General features: G+C 46.9%; 1 long non-coding RNA gene across 2 annotated transcripts in view; it reads left to right on the top strand.

The window, feature by feature from the left end:
- The window catches only part of LOC149856683 (uncharacterized), a 71,656-nt gene extending 54,200 nt beyond the window's left edge, over positions 1 to 17,456 (top strand). For both annotated transcript variants that reach the window (XR_016444501.1, XR_016444500.1), the window contains exon 2: positions 16,777 to 17,456. This is a non-coding gene — a long non-coding RNA (uncharacterized LOC149856683). The remainder of the gene's footprint in view (positions 1 to 16,776) is intronic.
- The last annotated feature ends 621 nt before the right edge of the window (positions 17,457 to 18,077 follow it).

The following is an 18,077-nucleotide window of genomic DNA, read 5'->3' as shown; positions in this document are numbered from 1 at the left end:
ATATCTGTAGTGGCAAATAGCTGGGGAAAAACCAATGAGTTATATCACCTCGGCTTGGCAGCTAGAACACCGAAACCTGAAAATATCTGATCACGGTGAAATCCTGTCCTGCAGACTGGTAGCTGCTTCAAGCACAATTCCAAGCGCCTCTTGTCCAATGCACAGAAATTAAAGCATCAGAACCAATTCTTCCTACCCCTTCAGGTTCGCCTCCCCCCTCTCGCCCCCTAAAAAGCTCTTTGTCTCTCAGCTCCGTCGAGGAAACAGACATTGAAAATAAACTCTTTCCGCTTTGATCTTTTTATGAGTGCATACTGTTTATAGTTCCGAGCGTACGACTTGACACCTTCCCACCTGTGGACCTGGGAACTGCTTCTTATCACAGCCACTTTGGATATTAACAAGCTGGTGGAGAGGGTGATACAGAGGTCCTGAAGGCTTCCTATCACCCCACTACCTTCTCAGGCTGGTGTCACTTCTCCAGGGACCCTGAAGTGGCACATCAGGTGTTAGGGAGACAGGCTCAAGTCTCCCGCCTGAAGATGTGTTAATTGCATCAGCTTCTAGTTATTGAAATGCTTGCTTGGATGAGGGGTGACAGGCTTCACCTTAAGTTCCAGATAGGGCTGTCCCCCAACAGGAATTGGCTAATGACTGCAAACTCTTTTTTAAGGCTTGATTCCTATGTCTGTCTCTCCTGACTCTCCCCGGGTTTCAGAAAACAAAATTTACTGTATTTTATTTTTTTTAAGTTATATTTGAGACTCATGCCGGTGTGTCAAAGCACAGGCAGCCTCAAGATTGAGACGGGAATGGGCTAGGTCTGGAGCTATGGGCATCGAGCGGCCACTGGAGTTTTGGGAGGAGACTCGAGTCTAAGACACTGGTTTGGTCACTGGGTGAACCTGGGAACAGCCCTAACGTACCAGTAGTGAGTCAGGCCCAAAGTATTTGTAAATCAACTGATCAAAGAACACAGGCAGAGGAACCTGCCTCCAGGGTTTGTCTTTCACCAGCATGTGTCGAGATATCAGTGACATCGAGGCCTAGGCTTTAAATGGTTATTTGAAAAATAGCATGTTTGGCAGCACCCCTTGGAGCACTGGGCATTGGGCCCAGTACAAACAGAGGACCATGCTGAGTAGGAAATGAACCTTCCCAGAGCTCTGCTGTGGCACTGGGCTCAGTACTGACTCCAGAGCAAGATCCCTTCAAGGATCATACGGAGTCACTGGAGCCAGGGCTGACTAAGTAAGAAACACACGCACCCAGCACCCTGCTGAGCCATTGAGGCCAGTAGTGACTCCACAGGGAGAATGCCCCCAGAACCAGGTTAAACACTGGGCTCAGTGTTGACTAAGTGCTTCATGCTGATTCACACCCCCCCCCCCTCTGCTCCCTGTAACACAGCACGTTAACACTAAGGCATCAAGGTCAAAAGACTGAGTCAGTAGGACTCTGTGCTCCTGGCTCTTTCAGCACATGGAGCCTCTTAGGATCATCCCGAGGGCAGAGAGAAGAGAGCTTTGGTAGATCCTGACTGCAAAATACTCCACTCTCCCGCTGCGTGTGGAGGTCCCACTGTGCGGGTGCAAACGCTTAGAGAGGAAAAAAGTGAGGGATTTATTTTGTCCTCAAATCACTGGCAAGAGGCACAAGCTCTTTAAAGGAAAACTGAAGTGCAGGTTTCCTTCAGCCTGCTGCGAAAGAAATGGTTTGGAAAGTGCTTTTGTCATCTGATGCCAATTCTGATTTCACTGCAACGGCAGGTATAGTGTTGGGTGGACAGAGAGGAACATCTGTGGTGCTGCAGGCTGGGGAACAGGAGGGCTTCTGCAGGTTTCTAACTCTTACACTCCATATTTCTTCTCTGCCGAGTACCTGTCACTCACTCCCACATTCCAAGGGGAAGCCAACAAGAAGTTTCTTTTAAAAGACGGGATGTTTAGTTTTCTTTCAGCTTCACAGATGGTTTAGGGTGGTGAAACTGGGGATTAATTATATTAATATTGAGTAGCTTGGGTCTGATCTGGGAAACCTTTACTCACTCAAGTAGTCGCTGGTCGTGCCAGTGGTCCCACTGGCCTCTATCCAACTAAGTCCTTGAGTGAGCAAAATTAGCATCTTATATTTCAAAATGCTTTTCATACAAACACTTAATCTTCCATTTTAGACCCCCCCCCCCCCAGCAGAGCAGTGTAATATGAATCTGGGGAAAGGGAGGCAGATTATGCAAGAAAGCAGGGCTGGAACTCAAGAATCACAACGTGTGGAAGAGGGGATATCATTTATTAGACCAACTAGATATTTGCAAACAAATTATTTGATTTACAAGCATTCCTAGCTTTTGTGCCCCATTTTAGAGCAAAATCAACCCAGAAGCAGAAGTCTTTTTGAGCTCAAGAAGTGTCTGGCTCCTCTCATCTATTCCAGCCCATCTTTGCTAATGACTAGAGCCCTGGAGAGGAAAGCTGCTCCATTTTGGGAAAGATTGTGAAATTTGGCTTCATTCCCAATTGAAACAGAAATCCCAAATTTACGAAATTTGCTCAAAGAACAATTTGCAGGCGGGGGGGTGGGGTGGGGGTAAAACCTTTTGAGGTGTCCAAGACAGGCCCTTTCATTGCTGACCAGTTTAGCATTTAAAAATGCTATATAATACTGGTAAAAATTAAGCAAAGTAAAATGAAAAGACATTTCAAACTGAAAAACCAAAATATTTTGGTCCAAAATATTGAACCAGGATGTTTAAACAGTGCTGGAACCTTTTCTCTCTTTTATCTAAATGAAGTTCCAGTGAGGGGAATTGACCCAATTCTGTGAAACGCTTTGATTTTGACAGAACAGCATATTCCAAAGGATTATCGGGCTCCATCAAAGTTTCTCTGGCCAGCTCTGCTAATATGCATCTCATGGTCCTGCTGGAGCACAGACAGGCAGTATGAAACTCCTCACTCAGCTCCTGCCAGGACACCTCCGAGAACAAACTGCAATTTGTGCTCAAGTGTGCAGGGAGTTTGACATGTGGACAAATATCCCCTGGTGGCTAGCGTGAAACTGCTAAACTCATTTCTGTTGACCTAAGTCACATTTGAACTCAGGTCAGCAGAAATGAAAGGCTTTTTCATTTCTTGCCCGTGTTGCCCGTGATGTGAAGTGCATGCACAGGCTACCCAGACAGTTACTCCCCCCCGGCAGGGGTCCCGGCAAGATGGCCACTAACATGGTGGACACAGGGAGGGAGGCTGAGCAACTGAATGGAGCAACTGAAGAACCTGCCTGTTGCCTTGGGGACAAATAAAGGAAGCCTGGAAGGCCATGGTGCATGAGACTGAGGCCCATCTGCGTTTAAACCTTTCTTGGCTTTGTTCCACTTTGACCTATCTCTTTCCCTGGCCTGCTTTGTGCTCTGTCTCTCTCTGCCTCTCTCCAGTCAAGGGTGCAAGAGCCTTCTCCTCTGCAGCTGGGGCTTCTCTGTCACTTCACATTGAACTGGTTCTCATCTTAGTCCAAATCCCAGATGGAAATCTCTCTGCCCCCCTCCTTCAGGGCTGCTCTTTATTTAACTCTGTTAAATACAGCTTGTATGAACAGTGCCATACCAATGAAGTTTGGTGCCCAGCGCAAAGCCCACAGCAGCAGCCCGCCCTCACCCATGCACAGTTCCAGGGGGCACATGCCCCTCCATGTGTGCCCAGGACTGCACGCAGTGGTGGGAGCTGCCTTCCCCCCATCCCCACGGCTCCATCCTGTGCCCCACCCTGGCTGGGCAGTGCTTGTTGGCGCCACTTCACTTCGGCACCTGGGGCAGTCGCCCCACTCTCCCCCCTTGCTGTGGTGCTGTGTATGAAAGTGTCTGTGCCAAAAGTAGGTGAAGTGTTTGTAGTTGCATATTAACCTACTGCTTTTGCTTGAATCCTTAGCAGTGATTTGTTGGAGATCAGCTCAAAATAATACTGAGCACCTACAGCCTATTGACCACCCTTGACCTTACAGCACACTGCAGAGGAAGGGAAGTGTCATTCATCTCATTTTACAAATGGGGAAACTGAGGCACGGAGAGAGGCCAAAGCTAGAGAGAGGAACTGGTGGCAGTGCTGAGATTAACAGCTCTCCTGTTTTTCAAGTCACCTCTCCACTTCTCAATGAGGCTTTAGTTGGAACCTCTTCACCGTTTCCCGTGTTGGGGTGGTCTCATTTCAATCTGAGCAGTGGAAACAGAACTTGGTCAATGCCCATGAACCAGTAACAATTTCTGCTATGTCTGTCTCGCTGGTGGAGCTACATGAAGCATGCAAGAAATGATCTGCCTGTCTTTGTAACGTTGATGCACCAGCTGAAGATGAAAACTCACTCTACTGTTTGCTGTGCACCCTACAGACCCTACCTGGGCCATAGAGATACACAGCACTTGGCTTTTAACAGCGAAAGGGTGTTAGTGCTGGTCAAATTTCAACTTAAATCTCATCTTCTGAGTCCCTAAATCCCTCCATCCATTTGCTGTTTTAAGTGGGTGGGTCCAGTATTCTCCACTTCCTGTCCTGTCCCAAACTGTTGTATTTCTGTGACTTTTTTTTTACCAACTGCTGTTCTCCAACTTCCCTTAGAGCAATTTGCTGCTCCTTGGATCTCTCAGGCTGGGTCCTGAGTGGTGTCGATGACCTGCTGAGTGTCCTTAGCTTCTGCTGGCTTCACCGCTCAGGATTGGGCTCCCTTGGTTCTTCATCCTTTGGGGGCCCTCCAGCATGACAGGACATGATGGCCAGGAAACTGCAGTATCCTCCCCTGTTCCTAGCTTGTATAGGAAAGTTTTGTTGAATTCATTTGAGAAAGGCTGTGCTTCTTGTGATAGACTCCTACAGGTTGCTTCTAAATGCGCAGATTCAAGCAGTATGAAACTCTCCAGGCTTTTTGCGCAATTTCTACTGAATCCTTCAGATTTGATCCCTTTTGCATTCTTCTAAACTCTGTTATAGGACGGCTCGACCAGGCTCACCTGCCCCCACATGTTCCCTGTTTCCTTTCTTCCCTGCTTAAGAAGAGCTAGGAAGCAACATCACCTTCTTGTCTTCCCCATCTGGGATTATTGCCAAGTGTGCACTCACATTCAGCTCACTGAGGCTGGATGGACTCAGTATCAAAGATGTTTTGCACTGAGGTCTCTTTTACAACACTCCTGTGTCAGCTGCAATAATAGAGCTGTCTTGTTCTGGAGGCTCCTTAATTACCCACTATTATCCGTGGGCTTCAATGCAAGTTGCTGATGGTCCTCACATTTTTGTGCCTCAGCTTTGGGGGTGTAACTCATTCCTGACATGAGGCAGCAGGCTCACTCTCATTTGCATGTAGTCAGGGCAGGTGCAAGCAACTGGCAGGACAAGTTGCCGGGTTTGTTTTTTTTCCCTTCTTTCCCTGAGCAGAGATGAGTGATTAGCAAACCTGCACAGGACTGGTGAAACACCTGCTACTAGCCCTGCCCTGAATACTCAGACATGCTGCTGACATGCTTACTGCCTGAGTTATTCAGACCCTGAGATTCAGGTAGTTGCTGACCTGGACACAAGAGTTTAAACCGTTCTGGAGAAACAGAGCTATGTGCAGTGGGTTTCAAGTGCAGCTTGTGCTCATGCAATTATTCTCCTAACTCGATAATGAAAGGAAGCCACAAATTGTATTCAGTCATTTCCTTGGCACTAAGCTCGGAGCAGCCTTATCACAAGTATCCTGAAACAGGGCTGAGCTGTTGCAGTGGGGAGCAGTAGTTAGGTCCCAACAGCACATTTGAGCTACATTCACAACCCCTTTTTTCCAGCGGTGCCCTCAAATCATGCAACAAATAGGCCCTTGGCACTACCAGGACCACCCAGTACAGCAAAAATAGGAGAAGCATCCATTACAAAGGCTGGCTGTGATTCATTGCACTTCTTTGCTCACAGATTGTCCTGGGAGAAGCACGGGAGAATTCTCACTCTTTCTTTATTGGAAATTGGTAGCTGAATAATTTCTGTGACTATTTTTCACTCAATAGCTCCCTCAAGAATGTTTGATTAAAAGCATTTGGCATCTGAACAGGGCAGGTTGGGTGTGGGCGGATACAGTTCCCTGTAACTCCTGGCTGCAGGTTTCTCCTGTGGAAATTGGGTTTGCCACTTAAAAAGGTCAAGTACAACTTGCCCATCCTGTTCACTCTTGCATGCCCACTCTCACCTCTTTTTCTCTGTAACCTCTTAAACTTTTCCAGCTCCTTCACTTGACAAACAAGCGAGCTTTAATCTCTCTCCCTTGCTAAACTCTGTTAACCCCATTTGCCTCTTTAACCACCACCCATCTTCCTTCTTCCCTGCATTACTACGCTCCTGGAACATGCTGTGTATAGTTGCTGTCTGGAGCTTGTCCTCCGGTGCCTCAATCCGGCCTCCAGCTGTTAGGTTCTGCTGAAATTGCTGTCTCCAAAGAGCTCTTCCTAACCAAATCCCAGAGCCAGTACTCCATCCTCATCCTCATCCTCATCGATTTGTCAGTCACTTTAAACATAGTCACTCACGCCCCTCCTCTAAATCTCACACTGAAATTGCAGTTTGGCATCTCCTTGGGGAGCCAGCAGCTCAAATTCAGCATGGCTAAAAGAAAGCTCTTACTCTCCCCTTCCCCTGCCCCACTCCACTACCCCCCTTCTGATCATAGTACTAGGCTGCCTGTTGCTTAGTCTTGTAACCTGGATGTCATCTTTGACTCAAACCATTCTCTGTCTTGCAGATCACTTGTACGTAGTATCTCTAAACTCTGTCCTTTGCCCTTAATCCACCCCGTTTAAACTCTCCTCAGGCGCTCATCATCTCATCTGGATTATTGCCTTTTCCTGGCAAAGACAAACGCAGGCTTGATCTGCTTAGAATCACTCTGAATGCTGCTGCAGAGGTTGCTCTCCTGCCCCACGGACCATGTTAGCCACCCGCGGAAAACGCTTAACAGGCTCCAACTTCTCTGTCATGCTGAACCTAAGCTCCTTGTTCTTATTTTCATGGCTCCTACGGCCTACTCCGCTCTACCTGTCATCTCTCATTCTCCCGAGGAATGCTGGCTTCTCCCTCCTCCCAGAGTCTGATGTCAACCTCCATCACCTGCCCATTTATTTTTCAAGCAAGCACCTTCATACATTCTCCCACCCTGCTCGGGAGGCGCTGCCCAGGAACATCAGTCATTGTCCTCTTTCAGATCCCCCCTTCAAATTCCCCTGAGCCTACAAAACACTCAGGGCCCCTATACACGTGCCAGAGCTCTGCTTGGACGCATGCCAATTAGCACGTGTCAGAGCAGACTAGCTTGCTATGATTCTGCTAGACCGTGCTTATTAGCACACTCCAGCAGCATCTGCATCACATGTATCAGCATCCCGGCGTTTCAAAACGGCGGCAGGGGTGCTTTTAAAGTTCTTCAAACAAGTTTTAGTTAAAGCACGCCTGCCACCATTTTGAAGTGCGGGATGCTGCATACACATGATGCTGCGAGTGCTTTAATTAGAGCAGCTCTCAGAGCCACTCTCATGAAAGCTCACTCCCTTCCACCCCGGAGCACATGTATAGACACGCTCAGTTAGGCAGCTAGTGTGCTAGGACCCAGATCGTCCCTCTGACTGCTGTCACCTTGTGTCCCTCCATCCATCTGTTGTCTCCTAGGGCCTGGCCATGGAGAACTGACTGGACTATGTCACATACAGCATCCGCTTGCTAACGCTGTGCGCATGCCAGTGCCTGAAAACGAGGCAATGTGATGTGGCTGCCTGGGACCAACCCCAAGCTTGCACTCAGAGCTGCTGTTGGGTTCCCTTCTCGGGTGTACTTAACTTAGCAGCATGTACTTAGCGCCCCACATCACCTCATTTCTGGTATTCAGTCCCCTTGGAGTACTGCCTCTTCACAGTTTGCAGGGTGTGGGGCAGAGGTAGTGCGCACAGGCAGCGCACACAGTAATAAGCTCTTTGGAGCAGAGATAGTCATTCAGTTGTGTGCTCAAGTAGTTCCTAGCACTGCCCGGTCACACTCTCCAAATCAGAGACAGGTAAAGGTGCAAGAGGCTGGGGTGGGGTGGTCCCTGCTTGCAGCAATCACAGATCCAAAGCCACTTGCTTGGGCAGGGCAGATCTGATGCCTGTGGGGCACAGCTCATCTGTAACCTCTCCTCCTCCTGGCTAAGTGTTTTATTGTCCTCTTGACAATCAAACTTTATTCCGATCCCCCCTTTTCCCACCCACTCTGCCTTCTCCCCATGTGGGGACTTTATCCTGCTTCACTGATGCCAGCCCTGTAAAAACTGTCATCCCAGACCATTGCCTGCTAATGATCCCGAAACCCCAGCAGCCCTCGCCTGCCCTATAAAAGCAGCAGGGCTACTTCTGCACAGCCAGCCATGGAGCAGGCAAGCAGAGAAGGCCAATCAGAAAGGAATAATAGGCTCAGGAGCAAGGGGCATTGTGGCTGCACACCGATGGCCCCTCAGAGACAGAATGTACCTGTAGCATCCTGCAGCTGGCTGGACTGTTTCACTGCAAATCAAAGCCTTTAACTTTAACCGGTTAGAGCCAATTAGAGAGACTGTATCTCTCAGCAGAGCCTCTGGAGCACAGAACTGGCAGGTGCACTCTGTGCAGCCCCAGGCTGGCCCAGCCTACATAGCTTGGAAATCAGCTTAAAGCACACGACTGGCCTGCTGCCTGCTATTAGGAGAATGGCATTCTTCCTTTCAGATCAGGCTTTAATGTAGCCTGGAGATACGGAATTTACAATGCACTCCAGCTCTACGCATGCCCACATCATGCCCTTACCTGTCCCTGGGCTGGCAGTCACCACCAGCCTGCAGGCCTGGGCTTGAGCGCAATTAAGTGTCATCCCAAACACACTGCAGGGCAATAGCTTTCAGTCACTGATAGGCAGGTGAGCATTCCACATCCCGGCCCTCCTTCTTTTCTCTGTGCAACCCAGGCGGTGAACAAATACATTGCAGAAATAGTTTGCCGATTGCATTCCCATTGTAAACATCGGCTCCAGTGACCAGGTCATTGGTTACCAAGTCTTTTTTCTTTAATCTTTACTCAGTAGTAAAAATTATCATGTAACATAACACACATATGTCTATAAAAATGTATACCAAATAACAACCTAATAATTGATAAGGGAACAGACAGAACTGGGCAAGAAATGGGGGGGAGGGGGGTGAAGTCCTGAGAAAAATGTCCAGAATCTCAGATATATTTTCCATCCTAAATGGGACTAAAACTTTCAATAACTTTTGCTAATTGGAAACCTGGAAACAAAATAAAACTCAATTCAGTTCCAAACAACTGAAAAAAAATGATTTGGTTCATGCTGAAACTTTCATTTTGATTGTGACCATTTTAAATGTTTGTTTTAATTGTGCTATGATTAGCGCAATATAGTGGAACAAGTTATTTCAAATTGGAAAAGCATTTTTGTTTCCTTTAGAAATGTGGAAGTGAGATGTTTTGAGAAATCTGAAAACCTGAAATAAGTTTTCAAGTTGCAAAATTCATCAGAATTGACCCTTATCCATAACACTTTTGATCTAACAAACCAATGTTTTAATGGATAAATATTTCTTCCCAAAAAAAGACTAAGAAGAAGAAAACTGTAGCTAGTCAGTATCTCATCATATATGAACAGGGCAACTAACTAGAAACTGATGAAAGGAAAACTTTTACATCCACATGCATTTAACCTGAAGAACTTCCTACCACAAGCTATTGCTGAGGCCAGGAATTTAGCAGCATTTGGGGGGAAGAAAAGGACCAGACATTTCTCTAAATAAGAATGAACATGGTGACATTAGATAGGATTTCAAACTGTAGTCACCTTTGAAGTTAGGAGCATAAGCTAATCATTCTGTGACTGGAGGTTGGAAGAAGTTTCCCACTTGATTAGATTCTGGAGTAGTAAGGTCATCTGTGCTCATTCAGTTTGATAATTCTGATGCTGTAAGAGAAAGAAATGGAGTAATGTTTGCATGTGCACTTATATGACTTCCGTGCATAAAATTGCGTCTGTGTCTTGGGGTCTTTGAGTCTGGACGCACTGGTGTTTTGCATTCCTGGGCCCTTGTTTCGCAAGTGCTTGCCTGTAAGTGGGTGAGTAGTCCCAGAGAACTCATGAGTAATTTTCACTGAAGTCATTAGGATTACTCACATGCCTAAGCAAGCTGCATGCTGAAGTCCCTTGCAGAATTAGCTTGCTCCTTCTTTAGACTAGAGATCAGCTGCAACTTTTTAAAATCTGGATCTGAAGATGTCCCAAGTCCCCTGGGTTCTGAGCTAAGATCCTTGTTTGTAGCCGTCTCAATCGAGTTACTTCTGCACAGATGCCCAATGAACAAAACCTGCCCCTGCTGTTGTACTGTCCCTTTGTTGGCCTGATTTCGGTGGCTCTGGAGATACAACTCCTTTGGTAGTTCTGCAGGTTGCTGGCAGGAGACCTGTGCTGCTAAGTCTGTCCTGGGGATAACTAGAAACTGTTAGTCGCCAGGCCAGACGATGGGGCATCTTTCACTAGCACAAAGGTTACATTTTAAAGGGGATTTTTCTCGCTCAAAAGTATCCTGCGCTACTTAAGAATCTCAAGTTATATGTAAAGAAGGTTTGGGAAAAAACAGTGAAACATCCCGTCTTGAAACGTAACCCTCCAGGTGGGGACAAAACAGGGTGAGTAACAGAGGACACCGGGTGGGTTCAGAAGGTGACGCATCTGTGAATTTACCAGGAGATTGTGTGACTGTGAGTAGCTCAGGGTCAAGAAGCCTGGAGCAGAGTGAGGGGATTGCAGATGGGAGCAGATTGGAGCTGACAGTTGGTGAAAAGGCCTGTTACATCGCCTTATTACTAGGAGCTTTCTCCTCAGGTGGAACACAGTGCTAGAAATTGGAGCCATGCCTATTTGCTCACCTTGTCATGTACTGCAAAAGCTTGCTTGGCTTTTCTTAAGCCAATGCTTCAATACAGCAAAGATGCTCCAAAGAGTTTAGGGATCCATACAGCCTTGCAGCTACAGAAGCAAGCTCTTGGAAGCTGTTCTGCTGTACGTGGTGCTATGTCCAGGGCAATTAACTCAACATCAGCCAGGACAATTTGTCACCGTGCCCTATTCTCAACTATGTCTAACCGGTAGCTTTACATCCACTCAGCCTCACTCCCAGTTCAGAGGCATAAACTGTGAGACAAATACACCCTTTGTTTTCGGGACTGGCGTGTTACAAAAACCGCATAGCCAAGTGGAAAAAATGGCAAGAGGCTGGATGAGTCTCAGTGAATTCACAGTGAATGACACTTAATTGTTACACATGATTACGGTCTTCCCTGGGGTATTTCCAAACTTCAGGTTCTGGATCCAACTAGAAAAGAAACAATACCCATCCAAACACTGCCGAATCTTTTAGCCGGACCACTGTTTAGGAGAGGCAATATTTTCAAGGGTGTGGAAAGGAAATGGCTCTTGTCCTGTCCTTGTGAATCCCCCATCCTGTGGGGAAACTTGTAAGTGTTTAGGAATAGCTGAGTAGGGCCCTGTGATTGTGTTTAGGGGAAAGGGACTCACGGCTGTAACCTTTGGGCCTATTGAACTCTCTGGACACAGAGTGGAGCCCAAGCCCTGCCTACAGGGCGAGGTCTGTACCTGAACACCTGCCTGACATACTCTGGGAGATAGGAGAGGTGGAGGGGTTAGGGTTACTTAATCACAAAGCAGGCTAATGCAAGCAGCATCTTGCACAAGTGGCTGTTATTGACATATTTTGGAGCTTAGTGGTAGCTCAATGGGGAATTATGATGAATGCTTTTGGGCCTCAAATACCTCCAGCTGCAGAAAGCACAGCAGAGTCCTAGGCCTGTGCAGAGAACTAGGCAGCCTGGGTTTCAATCAGATCTCTTGGCTTTTTCAGATGGCATCGTGAGGCCATAAAATCCTGAAGACCGTAAAGCCCACATAGAATGACTCGTCTTTTTTCAGGTTCAGCTTCCAGTTTTACCCTGAACCTGAATTCTTGCAGTTTTTTCTGTAAGTTTGTTCCTGGTATTTATGGTTTCTAAGCAAATGAGCTTGATGAAGGCACAGATGTCAGCAAAGACTCTTGTAGCTCAGGCTTCAAAGATAGATGCTGTAGTGGGAGCATTCCTAAGTGACAAGGAAACTGAATGGGGTCTGCTTTGTAGAATACAGGACTATCCTTCATCAAAGCCGGGGGGGGGAGGCATTGCTCCTGGCTGATATGGAAAACACTCTCTTTCCCCCTCTAACATGGCAGGAGCAATATTTCTCCCCAAAGACTAGACTGCAGCCTTCTGTTAAGCAAGCACTGGCATGGAAATAACAGTACATAAAATATCCAGGGGAAGGTTTGATACTTTCCTAAGGATATTTCAACATGCATTTCCTGCCCTTTGCTTTCCGCCTTGCTTGGATGAGACATACAATCAAGTGCCTGAGCAACTGAGCTTCATCACCATCTGCTGGCACTGTTCCCTGACCAGTGTTAACCACAAATTCTCTCTCTTGCCTTTATGAGTAAATGAGGTCATGCTTGAACATGACCTTGAGATATCTTATTAATTAACCCAATGCTTGGGATGATGTTGCAGTCAGTCTAGACGGGGCTTGGGTATGCTGTTTGGGGGTAAATTGTTCTAACCAGCTGAAACAAAGGGATCACTGCTGGCTCTCCGCTGCAAAATCACATTTAATCATGTTAGTCAATGCGCCTACTCAAGGACTTGTTCTAACATGATCTAATCTGCTGTTGAAGATAAAGATGGCTAGAGCAATTGAGATGAAAAAGGAGGTTTTGCCTCATTGTGGCATTCACGTTATCTTGATACTGACTTTATCATGATAAACTGAAAGCTTTTCCCGTGCTGGGTATTCAATATTGTGGTGAGATACTTCTGCCTTTCTAAGATAAGTTTGTATCATCCAGTCTATCTAGCCTTGCAGCCCTGTTCAAAATGCAGTGCCAAAGCTCATCTGGAGAGTGCTTGCTCACAGTTGCAACGGGATCCAGTTTGTTTTGCTTTCTTCCTTTAAAAGTGTATTTGTGTAGTTGTGCTGCTGATGCTCTATAGGGTGACCTCCCCAGAGGTGGCCGCTTTTCTTTGGTGAGAATCCTAATCCCTGTGCTGTATGTAAAATATTTGGGGCTCTTTCTAGGAGAGCATAAACCTAAAGAGCATTCTTTATTAGTGTTGGCTAAGATCATAATGAAAATATCCAGAATATAGTTTTAATAAAAGCATTTGTAAATGCTTGGAATGTGGACAATTCAAGCCGCATTTAGGGAATGGTAACCAGTTTTCCCACAAGCAGGACATGTCAAGGGCAAGCAATCCTGTGTGATTGTGCAGACTGCTGAAGCCTGATCCTGCACATACATACCAATAGCACTGCCTCACACTGATGGAGTTACTTGCACAGGTCAGACTCTGGCCCTAATTCTAATGTTATTTCCACCAGTGTGAGAGATCAACTCCACTCACTTCAGTGGATTTATTTCTGATTGCCACTAGGTCAGTTTAGTATCAAGCCCCTGTCTAACACCTGCAGTAGGAAAAGGGGAAAAGATACCTTTTGTTAGAGTGCATTGCTTTAAGGAAACAGCTTTAAAGTTAATGGGAAGTAACTATTATTATAAGATGCTTTGGCTATGTTAGGATCTTTAGGCTGTGTTTTTAATGTAACGTATGAGAGTAGTGTTTATATGAACTGCTGAGTCTTGTGCACAGACAAGCCAAGGACTGTTTCTTTAATGCATTTATGGTTCATTCTTGAGGAACAAATAGACATTTCTGAATTCACCTTTTGCCTAAATGACCAACAGTCTGAAAACTGAATTCCTCATTTGTTGTCTGTGTGGGTGTTAAGAGCCTAGTGGAACATTTATGCCATTTCACCTGCCCTGTCTAGGAATGCTGCTGGCATATTGTAATATCCAGCATCTGCTGTATATCAGAGAAGTTGTATCAACATAACAGTCTTCCACCCTTCTAGGCTCCTGCACATTATGAAAATGCTGGGGCAAAGGACTTCACAGTAGGGGAAAAGCCAAGAAGGAAAGAGAAGGCTAAGCTGTGATTATCAATCAAAGCAGGGCCATGTGACGCCTTCTCACACAGAGGGCTTCTTGAAAGCAGCTCCTTATTTTCAACACCTACTTAATACTCTTTAGGTTGTGTCTTTCCTAGCAGACATTAGCTCATGCTGACTCTCACACTGGCATGTGTTGCTCTGTTCCAAGGCTTACACCCATTCAGCGTCCCTTGAAGTTTTGTCTACAGAATAAGCAAGTGCCAACCAAGGAAGCAGCATCTGAATAAGGACCATTGACTAACCTCACTGACACTCCCTGGAAAACACAAGGCAGCCTCACATTCTTTAAATAGGGGAGGCTTAATTGGAGGGTTCCCTTGTTGCCCTTGGAGGGGTTAATACTTGGCTTACATGCCTAAGGACAGGTTTAAAGGTCCAGGTTTGGGGTTGGCTATCCTGGTAGTCTGGAGACCCTGCCTTGACCCTCATTGCTTGAATTTCATTCTGTTCTTCAATGCCTTGTGCTGGTCTTAAGTTTCTGATTAACCCTGAAGAAGATAACGAGGATGGCTAGGCCCAGCAGAACCTCCCTGAGTCCGCACCATGAGTGGATGGCCCCAAGGTAGGGGTAAGGCCCTTGTAAAATTTCAGCCATGTGAAAGGTTGGTATAAAAGACCTCCATTACAGCCTCTCACCTCCCTGCCTGCACCTGACATGCCCTCTTCCTTCCTGATATGTCCTGTGCTTCCGGGTGGGGATTAGACGACACAAGAGCCAGCTCTCCTAGATTTAGCCCGGCTTCACTATGCCAGAAATGTCCTTTGCTGGCAAAACAGAGGCAGGAAATTATGGGCAAAAGGAACAGAGAGGCTGGGCTCGGCTATTTCCTTCTTGTTCCATTCATCAAGGCAGGACCTGTGACATCTCTGGGAGGAAACAAGATAGACCCCCCCTTCCATGCTAATGAAAAGCTTCGGCCAGAAAATAAATGAAATACTTGGATTAATGGGCACAAGTTCAGAATGCCATGCAGAAATCTCCCTGGTGCTTTACAGAGATCAGTGACTGCCCTGGAGGTTCCCAGAAAGCTAATACTTTATAGTACGATGGGTCTTTCCAAATCGCCTCCATTCCCCATCTCCAAGTCAAGGTAACCACCCTTCCCACCGCTCCTCCTCTTGCTCAATTTTGTTGACCAAGTTAATGTCCTGTCTAAAACAAAACACTTCAGTAGCAGATGAGGATTTTCATTTAGCAGCTTCTGGCTTCTTGTTCCATGCTCCGATGGTTGTATTGCAGCCTCAGCATAAGGACAGTATAAAGTCTTTAGGTCAGTATTAAATAAATATACTATCTGAGTTAGTTACATTATTATTATGTCTGTTTAGCCAACGGGAAAAAGGCACCCATGCAATTTAGGCCTCTTCTACAGAGGAAAGTTGGACTAGTTTGGTTTAAATTAGTCAGACTGATGGAACTCTGTGTGTGGTCTCGGTTTAGAAGTGGGGATCTCGAATTCACTTGCACCTGTACATTTACAAACACAAACAAAGCTGACATAAGCCAAGTTTGCGCCAGTATAACAGATTCCAAGCATGGATATGCAGCGGTTTCATAGAGTAGTATAAAATCATACTTTCCATTAATGGTACCACTTTGCACACAGATCAGGCCTGAGGCACAGGTGGCTCTCAAGAGCGGAATTTAATATATTAAAACCACTGGGAACATCAGGCTTTGGTTAAATTACAGAGACCCAGATCATACATCATCTGGTATCTGGTTCCCGTTGGCTGATGAATCCTGGAACAGTGTGTCCCAAGAGGGAGCGTCTTGAAGCAGTCTCCTATTCTGAGAGTGTCTTGATTCGGTGCATGTTAAACATGCTGGGCACATCTACACAAGACACTTTACTGTGCAGCAGACTAATTTGTTGTGCAGTAAAACATCACCATCTACGTGTGCACGGCAATGAGGGTGCAGTATACTAATTTACTGTGCTGTTGGATAGTCCCATCAGATACAAGGCGTATCCAGCAGGTCAGTAAATTACTGTACTTAAACACATGTCGAGACGGTAATTTTGGGAATAGTTTACTCCATCTCAGTTTGAGCTGGAGTATATTCAGTCACATTAATTGCACATGTAGATGCATCCACTGTATCCAGGACTCAGAAAAAACTAATTTCAGGCAAGCAGACCCCTGCTCTAGGAAACAAGTTAGCTTGAGTACCAAGCTGCCATGGGGTCCCTCACTTTAGCGTGTCTTATCTCAGTGGGACGGGGCTCCTGTTGAGTTCCAGCAATAGCACTTTGTGCTTCTGTGGCAACTTTTCTTCGAGGAGCCCAGTGTGCTGCAGGCCTCTAGGCTTGAAGTCTCAAAGCACCAGGCTGTTAAGACCTGTTGGGCTGTCTGAAATGGGCTAGTTGAGGCACAGGTTAAAGAACAAACCCACATCAGTAGCAGAGCTAGGACTGGGACAGGAAGGTTTGTCTGCCCTCAGCCTTTCCTACCACTTCGCTATGACTGGTGCAGGTCTGGGATCGCTGAATATAGCAAAGTGCCTGGGTGTTCTCTGCGTGGGCTCAGAGCCAGCAGAGATGCGTGCTGGTGAAGGTATGTGCTGCAACTTTGTCACAACAGCCTGCTTAAATCTGGTTGAATTGACTGACTCACTCTTTTTCTTTCCGCCCAGGGGTGCTGGAAGATGTTTACCATGCCTTCCTCGACTGCCCCCGGCTGCAGCCACTCTTTGCCGCCCCTGGGGCGCTGCTTCGGGCACTGTCCCAGGACTTCTCAGAGGACACCTACATCTACTCTTTCCTGTACCGGGTGGCCGAGCGGGCCGCAGTCGGCCTGGCCAACTTCCTGGTGGGCTAGGCCAAGATGGCCACCCTGAAGAGCTGGCGAAACTGGCTCACTGGGACTGGGATGGATGATGCCCTGCAGCTCTTCCGCCCACTGGTGCGGGCCCCCCTCACTTGAGTTTGAGCACGCGGTCCTCCGGCGGACGGTGTGCAACTTCGAGGAACGCTGGGATGTCGAGGGGGCACTGTGCCAAGTCGAGGGGGGACGCCTGCTCCTTGCCCTGCAGTGCTGCTCAGGGGGCAGAGGCGCACCCAGCAAGCCGAGACCTCGGGCTTTGTCCGTACGGGCCGACCCTTGATGTCCTGAGGCCCCCCTGGGCGTCCCCACTGGCAAGAACTGTATATATGTATATATGTACATACTTCTCTTTGTTCTTTGTGTTTTTTGGTTTTTGTCCATAGTGTGCAGGCAGGCCTTGCAGGCCATGAGCCCCGGCCTTGTCCTTGAGGCCCAGATCTTCGGGCCAACCTGTACATGATCTCTACTGCCCCCCATTTGTCACCCTCCCCAGAATAAACGTCTCCTAAAAGTTAAAAAAGTCTTAAAAGTCGAAGTCTTTCTTTCTTTCTTTCTTACACACACATACACACACATACAAAGAGCTGTTTCCTAATAAATAAACATGAAGTACATTTAAATCACTTTTTACTGCTTGGCACTCAGTTCAACTCTATAATACAGGGAGAATAGCTGAGTGTACAGTATGAGTGATGAACAAAAGCTGGCTTTCACTTTCCCCTTCCAGGAACATCTTCAGAGACTCTCTCCGGCTGCAAAGGGTGAGGTATGCCTGCAGATGCAAGGATGCGGGACATAGGTTTTGTTCTTAACACAGATGCTGGAGGGAAGGATCGCCTTGAGATAAACACACTCTGGGTCCCATTTCAGTGTGTGCTGCCTGAGGTATCTGGTACCTGGGCAGCTCTCAACAGGTTATATAATTGCCTTGAATGGCTTACATAACCTCACTAACTGCTCCTGTGTTTCATGTATGCAGAAATCACTCCCTCCCTCACCCATGTGCTAAGTGCCTAAGAACCAAAAGGAGCTGATTCTGGGCTCAGCTCTGGCCCCTCAGCTAAAGCTTTGCCAGCCAGCTGGGAAATCCCTGCAGTACCAGGGCAGTGT

The sequence above is a fragment of the Crocodylus siamensis genome, chromosome 10 (assembly GCF_052110815.1).
Source record: "Crocodylus siamensis isolate JL-2025a chromosome 10, ASM5211081v1, whole genome shotgun sequence".
Taxonomy (NCBI): domain Eukaryota; kingdom Metazoa; phylum Chordata; order Crocodylia; family Crocodylidae; genus Crocodylus; species Crocodylus siamensis.
This window is presented reverse-complemented; position numbering and strand designations above follow the sequence as displayed.